Genomic DNA, 26,180 nt, shown 5'->3' with positions numbered 1-26,180 from the left:
CAGATGCTCGGACAATTCCAGAATTGGGACTTCTTCTGTGTTGTTTTGCTTTAGAATTTGTCATCTTCTTTGACATCGACGTCTCAATTGCAATTTTGATTTATTTGTTCTTTTCCAGCAATATTTTACTGTCCACAGTTGGGTAAAATGTTTTTATCCCTAGGATTTTGGTTGCCCAATTCAGAACCTACCTCTCTACAACTCCACCTTTCATTTTTAGATTATTCTTCTCTTTCCCCTTTCTGCTTCTCCATTCTCTCTCTGCCTTCGATTTCTAGTTTATGCACCGGGAAACCATCTTTTTCTGAATTTGTATAGCTCTTGTATTAATTTTTTTCGGTTGTCCTTGTGGGAAGATGGACGAACATTTGGACTTCAAAATTAGGATCTTATCTCAATTTGTTTTTGGTTTTGCTTCTTAATTGCAATTTTGATTGAAGTCTTTATTTTTGGGGAATAATAACTGTCCATGCTTATCGGTAAATTCATTTAAGGGAACTTTAATGAAAAACTCGTGATATTGTTTATTTTAAAGAAAAATTACATTTTTATACTAAAAAGTCAATTCTGGTATTAGTAACTTTTGTTGGTATTTAGACAATCTTTCATCATTAATAAAACTTGAATAAAATGATAAAGATTGAAAATCAAAGAAACAGAGTGCAGAGAGCTTTGGAAACAGAGGGCTGATGCTTTTTCTTAAAACAGATATTTGATATTTTCATTCAGATATTTCTGATATATATGGCTCAATACATAAGCCGACTGAAGTAATTGGGTCGACTGATAAAGAGAATGCGTCGACTGATAAAGGCAACAGTCAGCCCTTTTACACAGAATCAGTTTAAGTAAAGCATTAACTTTTAACACTCCCTCTTAATGCTTTGCTGCTTCACTCCCAAAAGTTCTCTTAGGTAGATGAATCTGTCCTTTGGTAATGCCTTGGTGAAGATATCAGCAACTTGATCTTCTGTCTTGCATAGACCACATCCACTTCCTTGTCTTCCACAGCACCTCTGATGTAGTGATGCTTCAGAGCAATATGCTTTGATTTACCATGACAGACAGGATTCTTGCTCATGGCAATAGCTGACTTATTATCACAAAGGATATGAGTTGCTGATTCTTGTTTCTCACCAAAATCTTGCAGAATTCTTCTCAGCCACACTGCTTGAGAAGTTGCAATTGAAGCCGACACATACTCAGCCTTTGCCGTTGATAGTGCAATTGATTTCTGTTTCTTAGATGCCCAAGAGAATACACTAGTCCCTAATGTAAAAGTATAGCCAGATGTGCTCTTCAAGTCATCCACACTACCTCCCCAGTCACTATCACAGAACCCATACAATTTTGGCTCAACATTCCTTTCATACATAATACCAAAGTTAAGTGTACCTTGTATGTATCTTAGGATCCTCTTTGCAGCTCCATAGTGAATGCAAGTAGGCTTGTGCATAAATCTGGACAACAAGCTTGCAGCATACATAATATCGGGTCTAGTCGCTGTCAAATACAACAAACTCCCAACCAGGCTTCTATACACAGATTCATCAGCATCACCACTACCATCTTCTCTTTGAAACTTTTCATTCACAACTAGAGGTGTTGCAACAGGCTTGCAACCAACCATTTTGAACTTTTCTAGAAGTGTTTTTGCATATTTCTTTTGAGTAATAAAGATACCATCATTTGATTGAATGATACTAATTCCCAAAAAATAATGCAACATGCCTAGATCACTCATCTCATATTTCCTCATCATGTCATTCTTGAAATTCAAGATCATATTATGACTACTTCCAGTATAAACCAAATCATCAACATATAAGGAAACAATAAGGATATCTGAAATACCTTCTGTTTTGACATAGAGGGCAGGTTCATTCTCACTTCTTTGAAAACCTCTTTCATTGAAATATGAGTCGATCTCTCCATACCATGCTCTCGGAGCTTGTTTCAGGCCATAAAGTGCCTTCTTAAGCTTATACACCTTGTGCTCTTGTCCTTTAAGAACAAATCCTTGAGGTTGATCAACGAACACCTCTTCTTTTAGGACTCCATTTAGGAAAGCCGACTTGACATCAAGTTGGTGCAGAAACCACCCATTCTGAGCAGCTACGGAAATAAGGCCTCTGATTGTTTCATGCCTAGCTACCGGTGCAAATGTTTCGTGGAAATCAATCCCGGGTTTCTGAGAATAACCCTTTGCTACCAATCTAGCTTTGTTCCTTTGAACGGAACCATCTTGATTGAGCTTAGTCTTATAAATCCACTTCACTCCAATGACGGAGTTGTCACAAGGTCTGTCCACTAGTTCCCATGTCTTGTTTTTCACAATGACATTGATCTCCTCTTGCATTGCAGCCTTCCATGTCTCTTCTTTCACTGCATCATCAAAGTTTTCTGGTTCTTCAATACAGAAATTGCAGCTTTCATAGACTTCATTTAAGCTCCTTAACCAACCGGTGTCTTATTTTCAACTGCCACTGTTGGATGCCTATTCATCAAGTAGACCGCTGTATTAACTGCCTCGCCCCACAAATATTGAGGTATTCCCTTGTCATGTAACATTGCCTTAGCCATTTTGACTATGGTTCTGTTTTTTCTCTCAGCTACTCCATTTTGTTGTGGAGTGTAGCTGACAGTAAATTGTCTTTCCAAGCCAATATCTTGACAAAACTTATCAAATTCTGTGGATGTATACTCTCCTCCTCTGTCACTTCTAAGAACTTTTATTAGATAACCAGATTGTCGCTCAACCATAGCTTGAAACTTCTTGAAGATTGAGAACACTTCTGATTTCTGTCTTAGAAAGTATACCCAAATCATTCTAGAATAATCATCCACGAAGATTAGGAAATACTTGTTTCCCACTTGAGTAGAGGTTTTCATGGGTCCGCAAACATCTATATGAATCAATTCCAATGGAACTTTTGCTCTCCAAGCTTTACCATGTGGAAATGAATCTCTATGATGCTTCCTAAGTGCACACCCTTCACAGATTTCTTCATTTTCTTGGATACTCGGCAACCCATGCACCATTTCTTTTTCTTGTAGCTTCTTGGGACTTTGAAAATTCAAGTGGCCAAGCCTTTTATGCCATAGCTTCGAATCTTCTTTTGCCTTACAATTTGTGCTCTTCTTTTTAAATCCACTTCTCAATTGAACATTTCGGCTAATTGTTATTTTTTGGGCAGTAATTAGTGTCCATGCTTCTGGGTAGATGTTTTTTTATCCCCATTACGAGACCTCCCTGCAACTCCTTTCCATGGTTGCCATAGCTGCTCGAGAACCAAAGTTGGTCATCTTTCTTTTTACTCAAACTACTTTTTATGTTGATCATTTTTATTCGCAATTTCTGATTGGATTGAACAAAATTAGTGTGGCCAGGCCAAAAGTGCCCTCATCAAACGAACCAAATCATGTTATTTCATAGGTCTGTTCCAGATGCTCGGACAATTCCAGAATTGGGATTTTTTCTGTGTTGTTTTGCTTTAGAATTCGTCATCTTCTTTGACATCCACATCTCAATTGCAATTTTGATTTATTTGTTCTTTTCCTGCAATATTTAATCTGTATGTTCTTTTACCTTAGAATTCGTGCTCTTCTTTTTAAATCTACTTCTCAATTGAACTTTTCAGCTAATTGTTATTTTTGGGGCAGTAATTAGTGTCCATGCTTTTGGGTAAATGTTTTTTTATCCCCAGTACGAGACCTCCCTGCAACTCCTTTCCATGGTTGCCATTGCTGCTCAAGAACCAAAGTCGGTCAATTTTCCACATTTAATTGACAAAATTACCCTCGTCAATATTGTATTCCTAAAGCAGACTCGTATAGTTTAGGTTTTCTTGTTCAAATTCTAGATCAGGTCTTTAAGAGCAAGTCCACCGGAGTGGTTTTTGCCCAGCACCCTGCCCAAATAACAAGCTGAGGGCCAGGGAATTCACTCCAGCCCGTCGGACTGCCTGGCACACAGCCCATGCCAGTCAACAGACCAGTCCAAAATTGACTAACCAAGGAGCCGGCCTATTTGCCTGGCGTGCGCCTTTCACGCGGAAATCGTCCTCGACGATCTGATTGGGGTCGAGCTGGAGAACGATTGGTAGACATGGAAGCAATCCTTTCATCCTCCGCCACCATTTTTTCACGAAGTAAACTAGCCCAGTTTTGTAAAGCGCCACGCGGATTGCTACAAATATACAGATTGTTACAACTTCAATAAAGATTGGACTGGAAATAATCATAATTTGGATATTTGGGGAAAAACCCAATTCGATTTCCCCAAAAAGTCGGGGAATTTGATGATTAGAGATGGGATTTTTTAGGTGGAAAAGGGATTTTGATGGGTCTCTTACTTTTTTACGAAGGGAAAATCATGGCAGGTTGGGTACGAGTGCAGAGAGTTGGATGTTGGAAAATAAGAAGAAGAAGAGAAAGGACCGGAGAGGGAATGGAAGCAGTAGGAAGGAAACAAAACTGTAAGACCTTTCGAGAGAAAGGAAGAAAAAAGAAAAAAAAAATTGATAAAATATTAATTGATATGAATAAAATAATATAATATTAGATGGACTGGGTGCCAGCGCATTTTTTTGGGTGGAAATGCTTTGATCTATTACTGTTCACTGGGGTCTATTACTGTTCACTTTAGTGGATAAATGTGATGCTGGCGCAAAGTCCTTAGGGGTGGACTTGCTCTAAGTTCCAGATGTGAAAGCTATTTTTTTGGTCATTGGGGGAAAATGAATCTGTGAAGATGCAGCAGGGCAGGGTATGGTGAAAGGAGCTTTGGGAAAAAAAAAATTTCTACTAAAAAGTAAAATCTGGATGAATTACCCCTCTGGCCAAATAATTAACTAAATCAGCAAACCATGGTAAAATGATTTGAACAACAAATAGATGTTCATCAGGAAAATTTTCATTTAATGGCAACAAGTCCTCTTTTGCAGAAATAGGCAAATTTAGCCTTGACAAATGATCAGCCACAACATTTTCATTACCATTTTTATCCCTGGTTTCTAAGTCAAACTCTTAAAGTAGAAGAACCCAACGAGTTAACCGAGGCTTAGCATCTTAGCCAATAATTTTACCCAATGGTCGTCTAATCTTGAAGAAATCCTAGATGAATCGTCTGTAAAACCCAACGTGTCCAAGAGTATATCGAACACTTCTAATAGTTGTCGGTGGTGACAACTTTGCAATTACATCAATTTTAGCCTTATCAACCTCTATACCCTTGTTAAAAATCAAGTGGCCTAGGACAATCCCCTTCTTGACAATGAAATGACATTTTTCCCAATTTAAAACCAAGTTTGCTTTAATGCATCTCTCAAGAACTAGAGATAAATTCTGCAAATATTGATCAAAATAATCTCCAAGAACATAAAAGTCATCCATAAATACCTCAACTACTTGTTCAATTAAACCTGAAATATGCTCATCATGCAGCGTTGAAAAGTTGCACGAGTATTGCATAAACTGAAAGGCATTATCCGATATGCAAAGGTGCCAAAAGTACATGTATAGGTTGTTTTCTCTTGATCCTCGGGTGCAACTGGAATTTGGTCCAAGAAACAATGCAAATCACAACCAGCCAATCTTTTTAACATTTGATCAGTGATTGGCAACAGAAAATGATCTTTTCTAGTACCTGCATTGATCTTTATGTAATCAACACACATATACCACCCAGTAGTCAAACGTGCAGGCACAAGTTCGTTATTATCATTTTTCACAACTGTAATTCCAGAACGCTTGGTAACCACTTGAGTTGGACTAACCCACTTACTATGTAAAATTGGGTAGATCATCTCATCATCCAAAAGCTTCATAACTTCATTACGAACAACTTCTTTCATAATTGGATTCAAACGATGTTGAGCATCAATGGCGACCTTTACTCCATCTTCCATCAAAATTACGTGCATGCAAATTGAAGGGCTGATTCCTTTAATGTCTACTATAGTCCAACCAATTGCATCTTGATAACCCCTTAAAATGTGCAACAACTTTTCTTCTTCTGTTGGTGATAATTCAACAGCAATAATAACTGGCAACGAAGAATTTCCACCCAAATAAGCATATTTCAAGTGTTCTGCCAGCACTTTTAACTCCAATTTAGGTGGCTGTACTTTATAAGGCTGCAACGATTTTTTCGGTTCCCCCAAACTCTCAAAAACATGCTTCCAACGTGGTTAGTGAAACGGGACACTTTCCAAAGCTAAAACATACTCAAAAGCCACTTCATCTTCAATTTCTTTATTTTCAAACCCATGCAACACATTTAACAATGGATCAGCCATTAAACGGGGCATAATTTCAGCATGCATGATGTTGTCCAACACGTCAACGTGCATACAATCTTGCACATCATCTGCCTTTTTAGTTGCTTCAAATAGATTGAAAACAATGAACTGATCTTGCACTCTATGTGTAACTGTTCCAACCTCTACATTAATTGAAGTTTGAGCAGTTGCCATAAAAGGATGCCCTAAAATTATTGGTGTTTGCATATCTTCATCCATATCCAGGACCAGAAAATCTGGAGGAAGATAGAGATTATCCACTTTGATAATGAGGTCTTCATTAATTCCCCTATGATAAGCAACTGAACGGTCCACTAGTTGCAAAATGACTGATGTAGGCTTCATTTCTCCTTGTCCTAGTAAATGAAAAAAAAAAAAAAGACATTCAATTAATACTAGCACCTAAATCAATTAAAGCACGTTTAAAAATTTAATTTCCAGTTGTGCATGAAATTGTAAAACTCCATGGATCTTGTTTCTTTGGAAGTAATTTCTGTAATAAAATTGTACTGCATTGTTCCGTTAGAATCGAAATCCACAAGCTTCTTTTTCTTTGTGCAAACGTCCTTAACAAACTTGCCATAAGATGGAATCCTCTTGATTGCTCAATTAACGAATCTCCGTAAAATCTACATAAATTGCCGAATCTGCAAAAATATCCAGAATATGTTTGTGGCTGTGGTGATGCCTGTGAATTTCCAGCACAATTTTCATCGTTGTTGTCATAACTTTTCCTAGAACGCAAAACTCTAACAGCCTTACAATTAGCACCTCCCTTTGGATTTGGTTTAGTTTGGCAGGGGAATGTACCCGGTGCTCTTTCTGAACACTGCAACGCAATTTGCCCAATTTCTTGTTCCAATTTTTTCGTTGTTATTGATGCATAAAATCAATGAGGACTTTGGTACAACATAAAGTGTTAAGTTTGTGACTTTCGCTAGATTGCTCCGGTCACTAGTGTCGCTTCGAATGTAAATGGATAGAGATAGGGAAGCAAACACAAGATGTACGTGGTTCACCCAAATTGGCTACGTTCACGGAGTAGAGGAGTTCTCATTAATTGTGAAAGGTTTACACAAGTACATAGGTTCAAGCTCTCTTTTAGTGAGTACAAGTGAATGATTTAGTACAAATGACATTAGGAAATATTTTGAGAGAATGATCTCTATTTATAGAAGAGAGTTTCTAGTTTCATTCTGACATTGACACGTGTTGTGTTGTGATTGACTTCTGATGTTCACACGTGTCGCGCTATGATTGGCTGCAGATGTCGACACGTGTCGTGCTGTGATTGGCTAAGTATGGTACAAATAGTTGTTGCATGCATATTTTGAATTTCTTCACTGTTATGTTCAAATCTTGTTTGTAGTATTTGTTAATTTTTCAAATGCAATCTCCCAAGCAATCCTACGTGCAGCAGGTTGCTGTACGTGCTGTTGAAATTGTGGTTTAGCATGCTGATCTCTATCCCACTTTAAATTAGGATGATCTCTCCAACCCGGGTTGTAGAAATGTGAACACGGGTCATTTCTTGGACGCTGAACCATTAGACATCTCAAACACAGTCCTAGTTTGCGGGTGCTTAACTGCCCACTGTTGTGTATCTGCTGCCATTTTTTCAAACAATAGGCATGCCTCGCTTGCATTTTTATCTTTATATGAACCTCCACATGAAACAATGACAAGAGCTTTTGTAGTCATATTTAACCCCCTGAAAAATATATGCATTTGAGTAGTACCATCAATACCGGAATGTGGACATTTTCTGATCAACTTGGTATGTTAGTGGCATGAGTTATCAATGAATCACCCAAAGGCTGGTCACAAAAAATATTGGTTCATTGCTGTACAGATCCCCATAAAATAAAAACTGCAGAAAAATCCCCTGCAATGAAGGAACCCACTATAAATTTCGCTCCTTGCGTCTTCTTCTTAAAGATTCCTTATGTTCTGGATCAAACGGAAATCATTTCTACCTTGCTAAACTTGTGCTGACCATGCAAGGATTGTTGTAATCTCCACTGCACTGCTGTAATCTGTATAAAAACAAAAATTATATACATTAATAACTAACGCAGAATCTGATTAGAACGAATTATTTTCAATAGTCCCCGTCAACGGCGCCAGTTTCTTGATAGGGATTTTACCATAAGCACAAAAGGGTTAAAAACACCTATAATACTTGTAAGAATGACAAGGATATTGTAGTATAAATGGTTACTGCAAGTTCGTTCTCCACAGGGATTATTAAATAATTTGAAACAAACCAAATTTCAATTAATTATTGTAAAACAAAGATTTGAGGTGATTGATTTTATGACCTAATTTTTATAAAAACGAGTTTAATTAATGAAAGTGCACAAATCTGCAATATTCAAGATGAGGAAATAGATGAAACAGTTTGAAGAAATCAAGTTAAGAAAGCACTAGGGATCTGCCCTCACCTTAACAATTTTATATAGTTCTCCCAATTACTTATGACCTATAAATGCATATTTTTAAGGTTAGGTCTTCTTAAAACATGCAATCCGTTTGTGGTATTCTGATCAAATCTAAACATGCATGACTAATTAAGTTTTGTGAAACCTTTCAAAAAACCATGCAACCCTTAAGACGTGGTATTCATCATAAGTGAACTTGCACATTTTAATCACAATAAGCCTTCGTCAATTTAAGGGATCAAATTACACCAAAATTGCATCAAATTACTTTTCTATACATCCTAATGGTCGCAAATCATTAAGACACTTAGACAGTATAAACCAGTGATTAATAATTCGAAAACCTTCATGTAAATAACCTTAAACAAATTAAAAAAAAATTACATATTCTTTCTAAGGCTCGTGGCCTCACCCTAGCAAAAAGAGAATTAACTACGCATGTTCATAATAAAAATCACAAAGTTGTCTATTGAAATAATATCGAAAACACCTTAAAAGTAAAAGTCGGAAAATCTCTACGCTTGGCCAATTTCCCCCCTCAAAGAACGCACGGAGAATAAGCAGTAATAATAGGGCTGGCCAAGCTTATTTAACCTAGTAAAAATCAAATCCTCCTAAACAAAGGTCTTCCAATCAAACTAGGAAACTAAATCCCAAAATAAAATAGGAAACATAACCCTAAATTAAAAGGTAACATCATCCCACTTTATGGGTCTACTAGTTATGTTTCAAAAATCCGACTGTATATCTCGTAGGTTATCCCTCAAAGGTCATCTCTAACAAAAATAAAAATAATACGAAAGTTGAGCCCAAAATACAGATTTTCGAATTAATACGGGTAATGAGAACATCATCCCACTTTATGGGTCTAAGAGTTATTTTTTCCAAAATCTGAGTGTACATCTCATAGGTCATCCCTCAAAGACCATCAGTGCCATAAATAACAAAACAATATGAAAGTTTTAGACCCTTGAATTAAAATAAAAGAGCGCAAAATATAGAGTTTCGAAATAATACGGGTAATGAGAACATCTGTGACAGCCCATCTCGAATGTGTATATTATTTTGTCCTTGAGAGCATGGAAATTTCTATTATGCCCTTGAATCGTTAAGTTGTGTGTGTGTGTATAGGCTAAGGTTTTGGACCAATTAGTTCTATTCCTAATTAATTGGACCCAATTAGAACTAAAAGACTTAAGGTTTTGTTTGATTGGCTGCAAAATGAACCCCACACACACACCCATACCAAACCGTTGACTCTCTCTCGGATTTCTTCAATTGTCCATACAATTGTATGGAGAACTCTCAAATTTACCTTGACGTGCACGAATCGACGTCGAGAAGGTTGTTCTTGTGTTCTCTGTGAGTCCAGGAGCTCATCCATGCCCTTAGTTCGACATGAGAACTTGTCAAATGTAAGAACCAAAAAACCCCGTTTTGGTGCACTGTTCACTCGACATGTTCGCGGAGGTTTCAGGTAGTTTTGAGACTTAGAAAGGTTATATTCTTGCTTTTCTAGCACCTTGGATTAATTTTGGAAGAGTTTTGACGTATAAACGCTCTGGTTTTATGAGTACCAAGGTGACCGAATTATTGTGACTTTTCCGGTGAGATTCCGGTGGATTTCAGACTTATAAGTGGTAAGGATGTGTTCCTTTTGTCCTAAGCTTCATTTTGGTATAAAATTCGTGAATTTTGGTTAAGAATTGAAGAAGATATCACGATTAGAAGATTTTCCAGAAACCGGCAATCGCAACCAAGGAAGAAGGAGGAGAATATTCCAACCAGGAGGCCAATTACAGCGCGACACGTGTCGACATCAGAAGCCAATCATAGCGAGACACATGTCAACATCAGAAGCCAATCACAACACAACACAACACGTGTCAATGGCAGAACCCCAGAAGGAGGAGGCACCTAAGCTTAATCATTTGGAACTTCATTACGCGGTACAGGCCCAGAAGACAAAGGCAATAAATGCCTTTGGAACAAACCCACAAACCTCTGATGATCAAGTAAAATCTGACCATCAGATTCCTGCAGCTGGTCGAGCTTCCTCTTCATGTTTGTAGCATAGTCATGCGCGAGCCAGTGCAACTGTTCATTCTTATGCTTGAGTCCTTTGATCTTCTGTTTGAGACTTATCACTTCAGCCGCCAATTATTCAACTTGGCGGGTTCGAGCAAATAGGCGTTGGGCCATATTAGACACAGAACCTGCACACTGAACACTGAGAGCCAGAGAATCCTTAACAGCCAACTCATCAGACCGTTTGGAAAGTAGTCTGTTATCTTTGGGAGTGAGAAAGTTCCTGGCCACCACCCCAGCGGTCATATCATTCTTCATCACATAGTCTCCAACGGTAAGAGGACCAGTAAGGGATAAGAAGGATAGGCGCCATATGTTGTCTTGAGAAGGCATGGCTACCTTTTCACCAAAGTTCAAGTCAAAAAGATGGTCAGATGGGCCGGACATTCTCAGAAATGATGAAGGAGAAATGAGGTGCAATAAATCTCAGAAGTAAGGGGAAAATTCCTACAAGCAATAACTCTCTGAATGAACTCATTACACACAATTGGTGCCCTTATAAAAGATAGGGCAATAGGGCCGTTGGTTCAAAAATCGAAAAGGCACCACTCTCCGGATTCCGAATAAGCATCACTTTCCACACGCAACATCAGCTCCTCCGGTACCCCAAATAACTTTGCCAAAGATCTCTAACAAAGTTTAGACACATAAATTTTGAAGGTCTAGCTACCTTACTATTACCCACAAGGCTGAAGGAATAGCACCACTGCTTAATAACTAGAAAGTCCCAATGTGTGTCAACCTCCGTGCACCGTGGCAAGGCAAAAATGCCCAACCCTTACTCCCATTCGACAAAACACTCCCAACAAGATTCTTTTCTCAAAAATCGAAGAGGCACCGCTCTCTGAATCTCAAGAGCCAGACTCCCAACATGATTGCTTTCTCAAAAATCGAAGAGGCACTGTTCTCTGAATCTCGAGAGCCAGATCCCCGACATGATTGCTTGTTCGAAAATCGAAGAGGCACCGCTCTCCAAACTTCGAGAGCCAGATTTCCTTGGATAAAGCTTGTCTGCAATCTTCACACGCAACATCAGCTTTCCAGATACCACAGACCACTTTTTCAAAGTGCTCTGACAAAGTTAAAACATGTGAAGCTTGCAGCTCCCACTACATTGCTATGACCAAGAAGGGTAAAGGAATAACATTATTACTTGCTCAAAAATCGAAGAGGCACCGCCCTCCGAATCTCGAGAGCCAGACTCCCAACATGATTACTTTCTCAAAAATTGAAGAGGCACCACTCTCCGAATCTCAAGAGCCAGACTCCCAAAAGGATTGCTTTCTCAAAAATCGAAGACGCACCGCTCTCCGAATCTTGAGAGCCAGATCCCCGACATGATTGCTTGTTTGAAAACCGAAGAGGCATCACTCTCCGAACTTCGAGAGCCAGATTTCCTTGATAAAGCTTTTCTGCAATCTTCACACGCAACATCAGCTTTCCAGATACCATATACCACTTTTTCAAAGTGCTCTTACAAAGTTAAAACACCGGAGCTTGCAGGTCCCATTACATTGCTACGACCAAGAAGGGTAAAGGAATAACATTACTACCTGTTGTAAGGGAGACTTCTATATATGCCGACCTTCCATCCTCCACGGACAGGCAGACCTGCAAAAATGCTCAACCCTTCCTCATATCCGAAAGGGCACCCCCAACGAAGCCTCTAGAAATACTCAGCTTTCTTCCCTCCCCAATAATACCTATGCAAACCAGCCACACCAGAGCAAGAGTATCTCATATTATCAGGGTCAAAAGCAAGAGTATCCCATATCATGCTTTTTCCCTATCTTTTCCTTTGCTCTTGTTCTTACCTGCAAGACAAGAATAAAGAGAGCAATCAGTCAGCACTTGGAATCAAGCTTCTAGTCATGAACTGACTGCATGGAACCCCTTGCCTGATTACTTACCTGGCATTGCTCTCGAGTACTCGTCTTCAACTTCTTATGCTTCCAGAAAAAACCACATCTGCTTGAGGAACAGATAGGGCAAGTGAAAAGGATACAAGTAAGCATGTGGAGACAAGCGCAACAGAGCACATGCCGATTCATCTATTACTTCGTCAACAGCAAAAGTATCTCATATCATCAAGGTCGAACGCACTCTTGATTTGATGGACTTGTTTTGACCCTCAAATTCTTGAGTCGGCCTTATACTCTGAAGGAAACCAGAAAACCCTCCAGCCTAGTTCAAGAATAAGCCTGTGGAAAGTCACTTTTTCAAAAGCAAAAGTATCTCATATCATTTCTTCTCCATTTGCTTCTCCTTATCCTTGTTTCTGTTTACGACACAAGGAGAAGGAGAACAATCAACCGGAAGCCGAAGCCGAACCTCCGATTCAGATTGCTTGCTTGGAAGTCTGATTGCTTACCTTGTCTGTTACCTCTTTCGACAAATCTCCTAGCTCGGCGACTTAGGGGACTCCTACTATAGGGTTTTGTATCGCACTTGATCAAGCCCGAAACTACAAGTAAGCTTCAAGTGAAATTGATATATTACCTTGTGCATCTTCATCGGTTAAAGATACCACCCTTGGATGGAGGAAAAATACTTCCAGAGAAGATGCCACAGCTATGTATGAGACAGATAAGGCAAGTGAAAATGATACCACACTTCAGTAATTAGAAGTTTCGTGATTACTCAATGGCTTGGATCTTGCAAGTCCCCAACCGAGGAGCTTCCCTCACTCGGGAACTTAGGGGAGCACTGTTTGTACCATACTTGACCAATCCCAAAACTACTGAGCACCAGTCAACGTTATACCTTCAAGGACCCAGAAGAGTTTCCCTCCAACCAGGAGGCACGTGTCAACATCATAAGCCAATTATAGCGCGACATGTGTCAACATTAGAAGCCAATCACAACACGACACGTGTCAATGTCATAATGAAATTAGAAACTCTCTTCTATAAATAGAGATCATCCTCTCACAATATTTCCAAATGTTATTTGTACTACATCATTCACTAGTACTCACTAAAGGAGAGCTTAAACCTATGTACTTGTGTAACCCTTCACAATTAATGAGAACTCCTCTACTCCGTGGATGTAGCCAATCTGGCTGAACCACGTACATCTTGTGTTTGCTTCCCTGTCCCTATCCATTTACTTACTTATCCACACTAGTGACCGGAGCAATCTATCGAAGGTCACAAAGTTAACACTTTCCGTTGTACCAAAGTCCTCACTGATTTTGTGCATCAATACTCTCAGAGAAATACAATATCAGTGTGGACGTAGCACAAACCTTGTATTATTTACTTTCTTGCAGATTCACGGTCGGATTTACGTTGTTCCAAGACCTCCGGTTTTGTGCATTAACATCACTTTCTTGCCAACTTTGCCAATTAGACCTACAAACACACGAAAATAGCTTCAAACACTATATTAAGCACAAACTAACTATGAAAATGCAAAAAAAACAAGCTAACTAAGTCACATAAATATGCTCCTATCAAGAATATTCCTTCAACTTTGACGGAATATTCCTTCTTTTCTGGAGACCCTCGTCGGTCGTCGTCGTCCAAGTCGTCGGAAACTGGAAAAATATTCAAACCTTCATATCTTATTTATTTCCCAACCATTTTTCATTAAATTTATATGCAAATTAAGCTTATGAAGAAAAGAATGATGTTTTACCTTCCAAAATTCCAAAAAGTGGACGGAGGTGGCTTGAAAATGGTTCGAAAGGCACGGTCAATTTTGAGGCTCCTTCAAACTGGGTTGTTTCACGTCAAAGCTTCTTGAAGCTTGTCCTAGGAAGCTTAAGGAGGTGCAAGAGAGCTTCCCTAACCTTCCAAACCTTGAAACTCGGTCAAAAACACGTTCAACTCAAACTCACCGAGTCGGAGCTTTCGAGTTGACGAGTCAAAACTCGTCCATTCGAGGAACTATGGGTATGGTTGTGCTCGTGGTGGTGAGAGGAGTCCAAATATGCAGGTTTTAGGTTCAATTTGCGAATGGATGATGATGGTGTTCGAGTTGCAAAGAAGAGTGAGAGTGAGGGTTACGGGGAGAGATAGAGAGGAGAGAGGACTGAGATGATTGATGGTGATTGGTTGAAATTGGGGTTTCTAATTGGACAGCCAGAAATAAGGGAAGAAAAGGATTGGTTGGTGTGTGAAGTCACATGCATGGGTCCAACCATTTTAAAGAAGAAAATGGATAGAATTTGTACGAAGATTCCCACTAGGACAATCTATCCACAATAGTGTTTCTACACTATAATGTTTAATGTGTACTCGTAACAATGAGTATAATAAAATTAGCATGGCGAGAAAATAGTTCAAAGTCAAATAATTGCATCCACGTCATAATATATTTTTCCCCAAAAGGGTAAAATTGTCAAATTACATAGTCGGGTATAATTTTTCGAGAAATTTAGGGACGGGTCGTCATAATGATCATTGTGCGTTGTTTACTTGCTCTTGTTGCTAGTCAGCGTTTGTCTCTCCATTAGCTCAATGTCAATAATGCATTCTTACATGGTGATTTAACTGAGGAAATTTATATGACTCCTCCTCCTGGTCTTCGACGACAGGGGGAGAACTTTGTGTCGCCTCCACAAATCTCTTTATGGTCTTAAGAAGCTTCTCGTCAATGGTTTGCCAAGTTTTCCAATGCCATTCTTTCTGATAGTTTCAAACAATCTAAAGCTGACTATTTATTGTTTATGAAAAATTCAGGTACTTCTTTCACAGCCTTGCTTATTTACATGGATGATATTGTGGTCACATGCCATGTTATTGTTGCAATTGATTCTCTCAAATCTTATATCTATACTCACTTTCGAATTAAAGATCTTGGTGATTTAAACTACTTTTTGGGTATTGTGGTCTCTAGATCCAAAAGTAGCATTTATTCTTCTCAACGTAAATATGCACTGGAGATTATGAAAGATTATGGTTTTCTGGGAGCGCGTCCTATTGCATTCCCTATGGAGGATACAATATTGTCTGACAGGTTGGATATTACTTATCCTGTACATGTTCTAAGTGGTTTCATGCATTAGCCGCTCTTCGAGTAGTCTGTTATTTGAAGTATACCCCAGGCCAAGGCTCCTTATTCCGTTTTGATAACCAAATAAAGTTATAGCATTCTCTTATTTTGATTAGGCGGGTTACCCCATCACTCGACGCTCGACTACTGGTTACTGTGTGTTCTTAAGAGATTCTTTGATTTCATGGCGAGCGAAGTGGCATAAATCTAGTTCCCTTTCTTTTGCTGAAGAAAAATATAGAGCTATGGCTAAGGCTTGTCATGAGTAGGCCTAGGTTCGGTTATCAAACCGTGCCAAATTCCTTGTGCCACCTGCCAACCACATATACAGAATTACCGAAAATCAGTTACCGCTAGCCAACCGTCTTCTTGCCATTGCTAAACCAGTGGTTTGCAAATAAGGAAAGTGTGGATAATAACTGTAGGTTTGCAAGAGTATGATCAGCATTTGGGTGCTGTGAATACGATTACATTTTTGGACAATAACCGTAGGTTTGTTACTTCTAGCGATGACAAGTTGCTTCGCGTATAGGAGTTTAGGACCCATGTGGTTATTAAGTATATTAGTGAGCCTCACATGCATTCCATGCCATCAATTTCGTTGCACCCGAATTCCAATTGGCTTGCGGCACAGACTATGGACAATCAGACTCTGATTTATGGCATACCTAAAATATCTAAATAATATATATATATATATATATATATATATTGGTAGGTATGGCATATCGTCGGCATACAAAATTAATTACCAAAGCCATGCCATTAATTGTCGGTTCGGTAAAATGCCAACCAATTATGAAAAAATGCCAAAATTATACCATACCATTATAAGCCAACCGGTATGGTTCGGTCGGTAAATCGGTTTATGGCAAAATTTCCCACCCCTAGTTGTGAGGTGGTTTGGCTGTGGTTTCTATTGGAGGATTTGGGTGTTACTTCAACTGGTCCATCTCTTTTGTTTTGTGATAATCAAACGGCTATAGCCGCCAATCCCGTCTTCCATGAGCGCATTTGGCATATTGAGATGGATTGTCGCTTTATACGTGGTAAGATTGTTGATGGTACAATAGTGACTAAGCATGTTGGTACAACACTACAGTTGCCAGATTTGGTTACGAAGCCTCTCTACAAGGATAGGTTTTCAAGCTTGTTACACAAGTTGGGAGTTCTTGACATCCACTCTCCAACTTGAGTGGGAGTGTTAGACAATGTAGGAAATCAATTAGAATTATAACTGTAAATGTGTTCCTAACTTGTAGGAAGAGTCTTGTTATACAAGGAATGTAGTTGTTTATATATTATTTACACGTATCAATGAAATTCAACATTCAATCATATATTCTTTTTCTACAATTCAATTGTTAGAGAGTTCCCATCCTTACACTTGCACTATTGTCAACATTGATGAACTATCTACCTTTGTATTTGCTTTGTTATAATTTTTTGGGCTTGTGCTTGTAATTTGATTGTAGTGTTTTCCTTTTGTGAGTGTATCATGTGGATTTCTGGTCCATTGCTATTGTAGTTTGATGTTTAGCACATTTTAGTAAACTTTATCAAGCTTCCATATAAAGCATTATGTTTATAAAGCGATGATCTGTGCGCATGGCCTAAAAGTGTGTTTTTTCCTTATTCCCTGTAGGCATCTCCAATTCATTTAGCTGGAAGGCAATTTTACATTAAGAGTGGAGCCCAAACAGTGCTGGATGATTAAGATCTTTATGATTAATTTCATTATTCTTATGATTAAGATCTTTGATTAATTTCATTATCCTTATGATTAAGATCTTTGATGTGGCAAATTAAGAGTTGAGCCCATACAGTGCTTAATTTCATTATCCTTATGATTAACATCTTTGATGTGGCAAATTTAATGATGTCATACTATGGCTGCATGATGAAATTCTTAAATAATGTGTTAGAATGACATGATTGTAAGGGAATGAATCAAAGATGTTGGGTGAAGTCCTGGAGATGGCACTTGTTTGTACCATACTTAACCAATCCCGAAACTACTGAGCACCGGTCAACGTTATACCGTCAAGGACCCAGAAGAGCTTCCCTTCAACCAGGAGGCCAATCACAATGCGACACGTGTCGACATCAGAAGCCAATCACAGCTCGACACGTGTCAACATCAGAAGCCAATCACAACACAACACGTGTCAATGTTAGAACAAAACTAGAAACTCTCTTCTATAAATAGGGATCATTCTCCCACAATAATCTCTAAAGTCATTTTGTACTAAACTATTCACTAGAACTCACAAAATGAGAGCTTGAACCTATGTATTTGTGTAAACCCTTCACAATTAATGAGAACTCCTCTACTCCGTGGACATAGCCGATCTGGGTGAACCACGTACATCTTGTGTTTGCTTCCCTGTCCCTATTCATTTACGTACTTATCTTCCCTAGTGATCGAAGCAACCAAGCGAAGGTCACAAACCTGACACTTTCTGTTGTACCAAAGTCCTCGCTGATTTTGTGCATCAACATTTGGCGCCGTCTGTGGGAAAGACACTTACTCCCACTCTCTTCAGCTTTGTTAAGCTGGTTTCCACCGCTCGTACACTTTCTTTTGGCCAAACATCTCTCTCCAACATGGGGAGCGAAAGAAGCCATAGCACACAGAATGACACCCCCATTGGACCTAGTATGAAGCAACGAAAGCAGGAAGGAAATAGAGTTACTCTTCAAGCTAAAGTCGATGAGTTAGAAGCTCAGAACAACAAGATAGTGATGAGGAACGAGGTCCTCCAGGAGCAGTATGAAAAACTTTTTGAGATGCTTCACGAGGCTAGGCATGCTCAAGCACATAAGCTCGTCGCCCCTGCTGAAGTCAACAATCATCTGAATGCCCCCCAACACGGAGGGTCACCAATATCCAACACGGACATCCCTGATAGGGATTGAGCAACACATCAATGTGATAATCAACATGAGACTTCTCTCAACCCAGCTGCTTCAACCTGAAGCAGAAGGAGTAGAGGAAAGCACCTCCTCACAGAAGGAATGGAAGGATCAAAAGCTGTCTATCGCGATTGTCGATACTTCCTAAAGCAACGTCGAGAGAATCCCATCCACATAAGCTCGAAGATCAATGACCCAAGAGTTTCTGAAAGACTCGGTCCTCTCCCACGACCCAGGCCAGCAGTTAATCTAGGGAATGGGCAACAAGTCCCAGAAGAACATGAAGGTACAAGGGACTCGGAAATGTTCCGACATACTCACTCTAGGAGTCAGTGTGACGAGTCCAAGGAAAAATCTGCTATCTTGATCAAACTTTCCTACTTCCAAGAGGCGATGGGGACTTACGGAAGAAAACTTCAGTGATGCACAACTCCACTCAGGACCCCCTCGTCCTACAGCTCCTGGAGGAAGTAAACAAGTTGAAGGCTGAACGTCAAGCCGAGATACCTGACTGGAACCAACCCAGGCCTGGCCCCCTCACAAGAAGGATCCTCAACACCCCCTCCAAGCGAAGACAAAGCAGAAGCTTGACTTACAACTCTATACTGGAAGGGAAGACCCGATTGAACACCTTAACCTCTTTGAGTCCACCATGGTATACCGGAGACACACCGATGAAGAACGGTGCCTTCTTTTCCCCTCTACCCTCTCTGGCGGAGCTTTAAACTGGTATTGCCGTCTTCCACCCGAGACGGTAGACTCATTTGAAAAGTTGAGGAAGTTGTTTGTCTCTCAACACATCTTCCAGACCGATCGCTTGCATTGCGCAGATGACTTGTACACTATTCGCCAGAAGCCGGACGAGTCATTATGAAAGTATGCTGGCCGCTTCAGCCATGAGTATTCCCGCTGCGCTGAGGCAGATGACAAGACCGCCTTCAAGGCCTTCACGGCAGGCTTACGTGACTGTTCCTTCAAGTACATGATCAATGCCAACACTTGGAAGACTTACTCTGAGGTGATGGCACAAGCTTACAACCATGCCTCTGCCGAGGCAAGGACATATCAAGGGAAACCCCTTACAGTCACCCCTTATCAGCAAATAGGGAGTGGAGGCCAGATCCAACCGAATGAAAAGACCTCAACCTTCCAAACGGTAGCAGCACACCCCCGGGCCTCATTTAATGCTTCGCCAAGTCAGCAGACATATCAATCCCAGGGCAAAAGGAAAGATTTCCATCCTCACCAATCTCATTTTAATAAAAAGAATAAGGGGCACTATCGGGATAACTCAGGATATCGTCACAATAACGCCCGTCCCCAGGCAATCAATGCAGTGGGCCAATCACATGTCAAGACAGGCCCTACCCCGAGGTATGAGACATACACACCTTTGAACGCTACATGCGCGGCCATCTACCCCAGTATAGCTTATCTGATACCAAAGCCAAAGCCAAGACAACCAGATTACAAGTCCACGAAAAACACGGGCATGTTTTGCTGCTATCACGAGTATAATGGCCATGATGGCGAGAAGTGCGTCATCCTCCGTGATTATATTGAAGCTTTGGCACGTGAAGGAAAAATTGATCAGTTCCTCCTTCACCCTCCAAGGGATAACCGTAACCAACGCCAGGTGAATGTGATATATTCTATAAGTGGCGGCACACCTATGTCTGAATCTTCCAATAGGGCCATGAAAAACAGTGAACGAACTTTGAGACCTGGCCATCAAGTGTTTCACGTGGAAGACATCAAGGGAGGCAAGTATCAAAAGCCTAACTGGGATCCAATATGTTTCTACCCTGAGGAAGAAAGAGGTATCATCTACCCTCACAACGACCCCCTGATCGTGGAGGCTCACATAGCAAATTTTGATGTGAAACGAATCCTGATAGACACAGGTGCTTCAGTCAATATCATGTTTGCTGAAGCTTTCAAGGCACTTAATGTAGCTGAACACTTGCTCGATCGCTCGATTTCTCCTCTGATAAGCTTCTCTGGCGATATCGTGCAACCTTTAGGGAGTATACACTTACCCCTCACCATTGGTACAGGCCCCTACACAGCTACTATTACCACTAACTTCCTAGTGGTCAATTGCCCGACGGCATACAATGTCATCTTTGGGCGCACATGCATCAATGATCTCAAGGCCATGGTATCCACACATATGTTGTTGATGAAGTTTCCAACCCCTTTCGGCAATGGATACATCAGGGGAGATCAACTTAGTGCTCGATCATGTTACAACACTTCAGTTAAGCAACAACACCTGCCTGTCCCCAAGGAGACCCTCTCTATACATAACCAAGTAGTAAAGACCAGTCCAGATGAAGCCAACTCGGATCTTCATAATGGCAACAGTCAACCCGATGACCCTCGAGATGACTCATTCACCCAGCAAGCACAACCCGCTGAAGAGTTAGAGAATGTCTCTATCTCCAAAGACCATCCAGATCGCATGGTGAAGATTGGCACCACTTTGTCACCAGCCCTTCGGTTGTCGTTGATCTCATTTTTGCAAGAGAACGCCGAGGTCTTTGCTTGGTCATATAAAGATATGTCGGGCATCTCTCCCGATATCATCTGTCACCACTTGAGTATTGATCCCAAGACCAAACCAGTAAAACAGAAGCGAAGATCTTATGATGTTGAACGATACGAGGCGATGAAAGCAGAAGTTGAAAAACTCAAGGACATAGGCTTCGTCCGTGAAGTCAATTACCCAACATGGGTAACAAATGTTGTCCTTGTTAAGAAAAATCCGACCAAGGAAAGTCTCCTGCTTCAAAAGGTCTTGTGGAGAATGTGTGTCGACTACACCGACCTAAACAAAGGATGCCCAAAGGATAGTTTCCCCCTTCCTCTCATTGATAGACTTATAGACTCTACGGCAGGGTGTGAGCTCTTGAGCTTCATGGACGCTTATTCAGGATACAACCAAATCCTCATGAACCCCTCAGACCAAGAACACACAGCCTTCACTACTGACAGGGGACTATATTGCTACAAAGTCATGCCATTCGGTCTAAAGAATGCAGGAGCAACTTATCAGAGACTGGTCAATTCAATGTTCGCCGAACAGATTGGGAAGAGCATGGAAGTTTACGTTGATGATATGTTAGTCAAGAGCAAACATGCTGACCAACACATCACCAACCTAAAGAGGTATCGAATGAGGTTGAACCCCAACAAATGTGCCTTCGGCGTGGGCTCTGGCAAATTCTTAGGCTTCATGGTTAGCCAACGAGGCATTGAAGCTAACCCCGAAAAGATCAAAGCAATCCTCGACATGAAAGAACCAGTAACTTCAAAAGACATCCAAAGCCTTACTGGCAAGGTGGCAGCCTTAACCAGATTCATCTCTAAGGCCACAGACAGATGTGCTCCTTTCTTCAAAGCACTCAAGGGAAATAAGAAGTACATTACATGGACGGAGGAATATGCCAAGGCATTCAGGAACCTCAAAGAATACATGAGTAAAGCCCCTCTGCTCTCCAAACCAGAAGTTGGTGACACTCTCATTATTTATCTATCGGTCTCGGCTTCAGCAGTCAGTTCTGTTCTTATCCGAAATGACAGTGGTGTCGAACGGCCCGTCTACTATGCTAGCAAGGCCCTACAAGATGCGGAGACACGATACTCCAACATTGAGAAATTAGCTCTAGCATTGGTCATGTCTGCTCGAAAACTTTGCCCTTATTTCCAAGCACACGCCATCATCATGCTTACCAATCACCCTCTTCGACAGATACTCCAGAGTCCTGACACGTCTGGGCGAATGATCAAATGGGCGATAACATTGGGTGAGTTTGACATCTCCTACCAACTAAAACCAGCCGAAAAGGGTTAAGCAGTAGCAGATTTCATCGCCGACTTCACATATCCTGTTGACATTGCTTCTACACCTGAAGCAATAGCTTCATTACCATCGGAAGCTCAGAAGATAGGATCAACAACCCCAACATGGAGTCTATATGTTGATGGCTCATCCAACCAACAGGGCTGCAGAGCAGGATTAGTCCTCACTACCCCTGACAAAGTGGCGATAGAATACGCTCTTCGTTTCAAATTCAAGGCATCGAACAACGAGGCCGAATACGAAGCCCTTCTAGCAGGCTTACGTTTGGCCAAGCATCTTGGAGTTAAACAAATTGATATCTTCAGTGACTCCCAATTAGTGGTCAACCAAGTCACGAACAACTTTGATGCTAAGGATAGCTCCATGGCAGCATATCTTGCGCAAACACGACTTTTGCTCAAGCACTTCCACTACCAGATCACCCAAGTTCCTCAAGCGGCAAACAGTCATGCAGACGCTTTGGCCCGCCTCGCCTCGGCACTGGAAGACAAGATTGGGAGAAAAATTCATGTCGAATTGTTGGCAACACCAAGCACCATGGTCGCGGAAGTGTGCAATTTACAACAAGGAGATAGTTGGATCACCCCAATTTATAAATTCCTTGCCCATGGCACCCTCCCAAATGACAAAGTCCAAGCTAAGAAGATTCGATACAAGTCTGCTCGCTACCTGATCATTAATGACCAACTCTACAAGCGCGGTTTTACCCTGCCCTACCTAAGATGCCTTACACCTGCAGAGGCGGAAATTGTCCTTCGGGAAATACATGAAGGAGTCTGCGGAGATCATGCTGGGTCTCGATCCCTAGCACACAAGACTTTTCGCCAAGGATACTATTGGCCAACACTCCACCAAGATGCCATCAGAATATCTCGCTCATGTGATAAGTGTCAACGCTACGCAACTATCCCTTACTCCCCTCCCGAGCCGCTCACTCCTATGATCAGCCCTTGGCCCTTCGCCCAATGGGGACTTGATTTGATCAGCCCAATGCCTGCAGGGAAGGGCAAGGTCCGCTATGCAATCGTTGCAGTTGACTACTTCACAAAGTGGGCTGAAGTAGAACCCTTGGCAACCATTACTGAGGGAAAAATAGAAGACTTCGTATGGAAGAACATCCTCTGTAGATTCGGCATTCCCAATGTGATAGTCACGGACAATGGGCGGCAGTTCGACAACAAGAAGTTCAAGATGTTCTGCTCTAAGTTCAACATCAACTTATGTTTTGCCTCTCCAGCCCATCCCCAATCTAATGGACAAGTCGAGGTCGTTAACAAAATAATCAAGCGCACTCTGAAAACTAGCTTGGACAAAGCTAAAGGTTGTTGGCCAGAATTCGTACCCCAAGTTCTTTGGTCATACCGCACTTCATATCGGACTTCCACAGGAGAAACTCCATTCTCACTTGCTTTTGGTACAGAAGCAGTTGTCCCGGTTGAGCTTGAGCAAGCAACATACCGAATCCAGAATTACATGCAGAGTGAGAACGACAAACAACTCACCCTCAACCTGGATCTAGTCGAGGAACACAGAAATCAGGCTCACCTGAGGAATGTCGCCTACAAGCAGCGCATTTCCAACTACTACGACTCAAGGGTCAAACCTCGCTCTTTCAAAGTGGGAGACTGGGTACTGAAGAAAAGATTACTCTGAGATAGGGTCCCGAGTGAAGGAACACTCAGTCCTAACTGGGACGGACCGTTCGAGGTCATCGGCATCAGCCGCCCTGGCTCCTACAAGCTCAGAAACTCCGACGGCAAGACCCTTGGCCATCCATGGAATGCTGACCACTTGAAGTACTATTACAAATAGACTCACATTGTACAAGTGTTAAGCTATAGCCGTTCGGCATCCTATGTAACAAAGACCATTTGGTATGAATTCAATAAAGAGGTGATTTAGCCAACTCGGCCCTAAACTCTTTTACATTCTGAGCAATGAAACACTCAAGTGTTGAAGCTTCAACGCAAATGTTTCCAATACAAAACAAAATCTAAGTATGTGTCAACAAGACTATACAAAGGATCTACATCATACATTCCAACACATTCATACATAAACATCATACATTCCAACACATTCATACATAAACATCATACATTCCAATACATTCATACATAAACATCATACATTCCAACACATTCATGCATAAACATCATACATTCCAACACATCCATACATAAGCCAACTGTGCTTCGAAAGGGTTCAACACACTTTGTGTCATTCGACATTTGCCACAATGTGCCTCGACACCTTGCCCTTATTCTCACCAACTAGGTGATGAAGGAACTCACCTTCGTACCACCAACTAGGTGATGAAATGTACAACCCGTACTCTAATATTATTTGGAAACTTGCCACCCTTATCACCAATCAGGTGAAGAAGGAACTCATCTTCATGCCACCAACCAGGTGATGAAATGTACAACGCGTACTTTCCTTCATGCCACCAACTAGGTGATGAAATGTACAACGCGGACTCTCCTTCATGTCACCAACCAGGTGATGAAATGTGATGAAAGGTGATTAAGGAATTCACATTCGTACCACCAACCAAGTGATGTAAGCAACCCACCATTCATTCCACTAACCAGAAGACGAGTGGTAGAACTTGTACATGTGAACTCCTAGCATTCACAAATAATAAAAAACCATCAAGCTTTACAACTCAACTAGGGGAGCACTTATGCCTAACAAGAGCTATAGTCACTAACAAAGTCTTATTGCAAGCCAACAATGGCTTCAGTGCATGGTATACGAAGATCAAGCTCTTCAGCCCTTTTGCATCTGCTTCAGACATTTCTCCTTTGTAACAATGCAAACACTACAACTCATAGAAAGCTTCACACGCTCTTGATCAAGACTGTTCGAAGCAAATTCAATTTATATGGTTCATCCAAACCTTCGATTACTACAAGATGTAGCTTGCATCACAATCTCTCGCTTAACAGTATGGAAGCAAAATTTGTATACGTTGTCTCTCCCACATTTTCAAATTTCTAGTTTTCCCAAAAAAAAATAAAAAATAAAAAATAAAAAAGGGAAATTGGAAATTGAGAAATTCAACAAAGCTTCATCAATGGAACACAACTACAATCCTCAAAAGCTTCGCACTATCTTCATCAAGATAGTGTGAAGCAAAATCAATTTATGGTGCCAACAAAAGCTTCATCAATGGAGGACAAATATCAATCTCAAAAGCTTTGCACTATCTTCATCAAGATAGTGTGAAGCAAAATCAATTTATGGTGCCAACAAAAGCTTCATCAATGGAGGACAAATATCAATCTCAAAAGCTTTGCACTATCTTCATCAAGATAGTGTGAACCAAAATTAATTTATGGTGCCAACAAAAGCTTCACCTATAAAGCTTCAACCCCAAAGCTTCACCTATAAAGCTTTAACACCAAAAGCTTCACCTATAAAGCTTCAACCCTTCAACACCAAAGCTTCACCTATAAAGCTTCAACACCAAAGCTTCACCTATAAAGCTTCAACACCAAAGCTTCACCTATCAAGCTTCAACCCCAAAGCTTCACCTACAATACAAAATTTCAACACCAAAACATA

At 40.7% G+C, this 26,180-nt stretch overlaps 1 long non-coding RNA gene across 1 annotated transcript in view; it reads left to right on the top strand.

Annotated features, from left to right (window-relative positions):
- LOC126608882 (uncharacterized) overlaps positions 1-17,815 on the top strand; it is a 19,394-nt gene extending 1,579 nt beyond the window's left edge. Inside the window, exon 2 of the long non-coding RNA XR_007618004.1 lies at positions 17,475-17,815. This is a non-coding gene — a long non-coding RNA (uncharacterized LOC126608882). The remainder of the gene's footprint in view (positions 1-17,474) is intronic.
- Positions 17,816-26,180: the final 8,365 nt, after the last annotated feature.

Source organism: Malus sylvestris, chromosome 16 (genome assembly GCF_916048215.2).
Source record: "Malus sylvestris chromosome 16, drMalSylv7.2, whole genome shotgun sequence".
Lineage (NCBI taxonomy): Eukaryota > Viridiplantae > Streptophyta > Magnoliopsida > Rosales > Rosaceae > Malus > Malus sylvestris.
The sequence above is the reverse complement of the archived record's forward strand: the minus strand, read 5'-3'. Positions and strand labels throughout refer to the sequence as shown.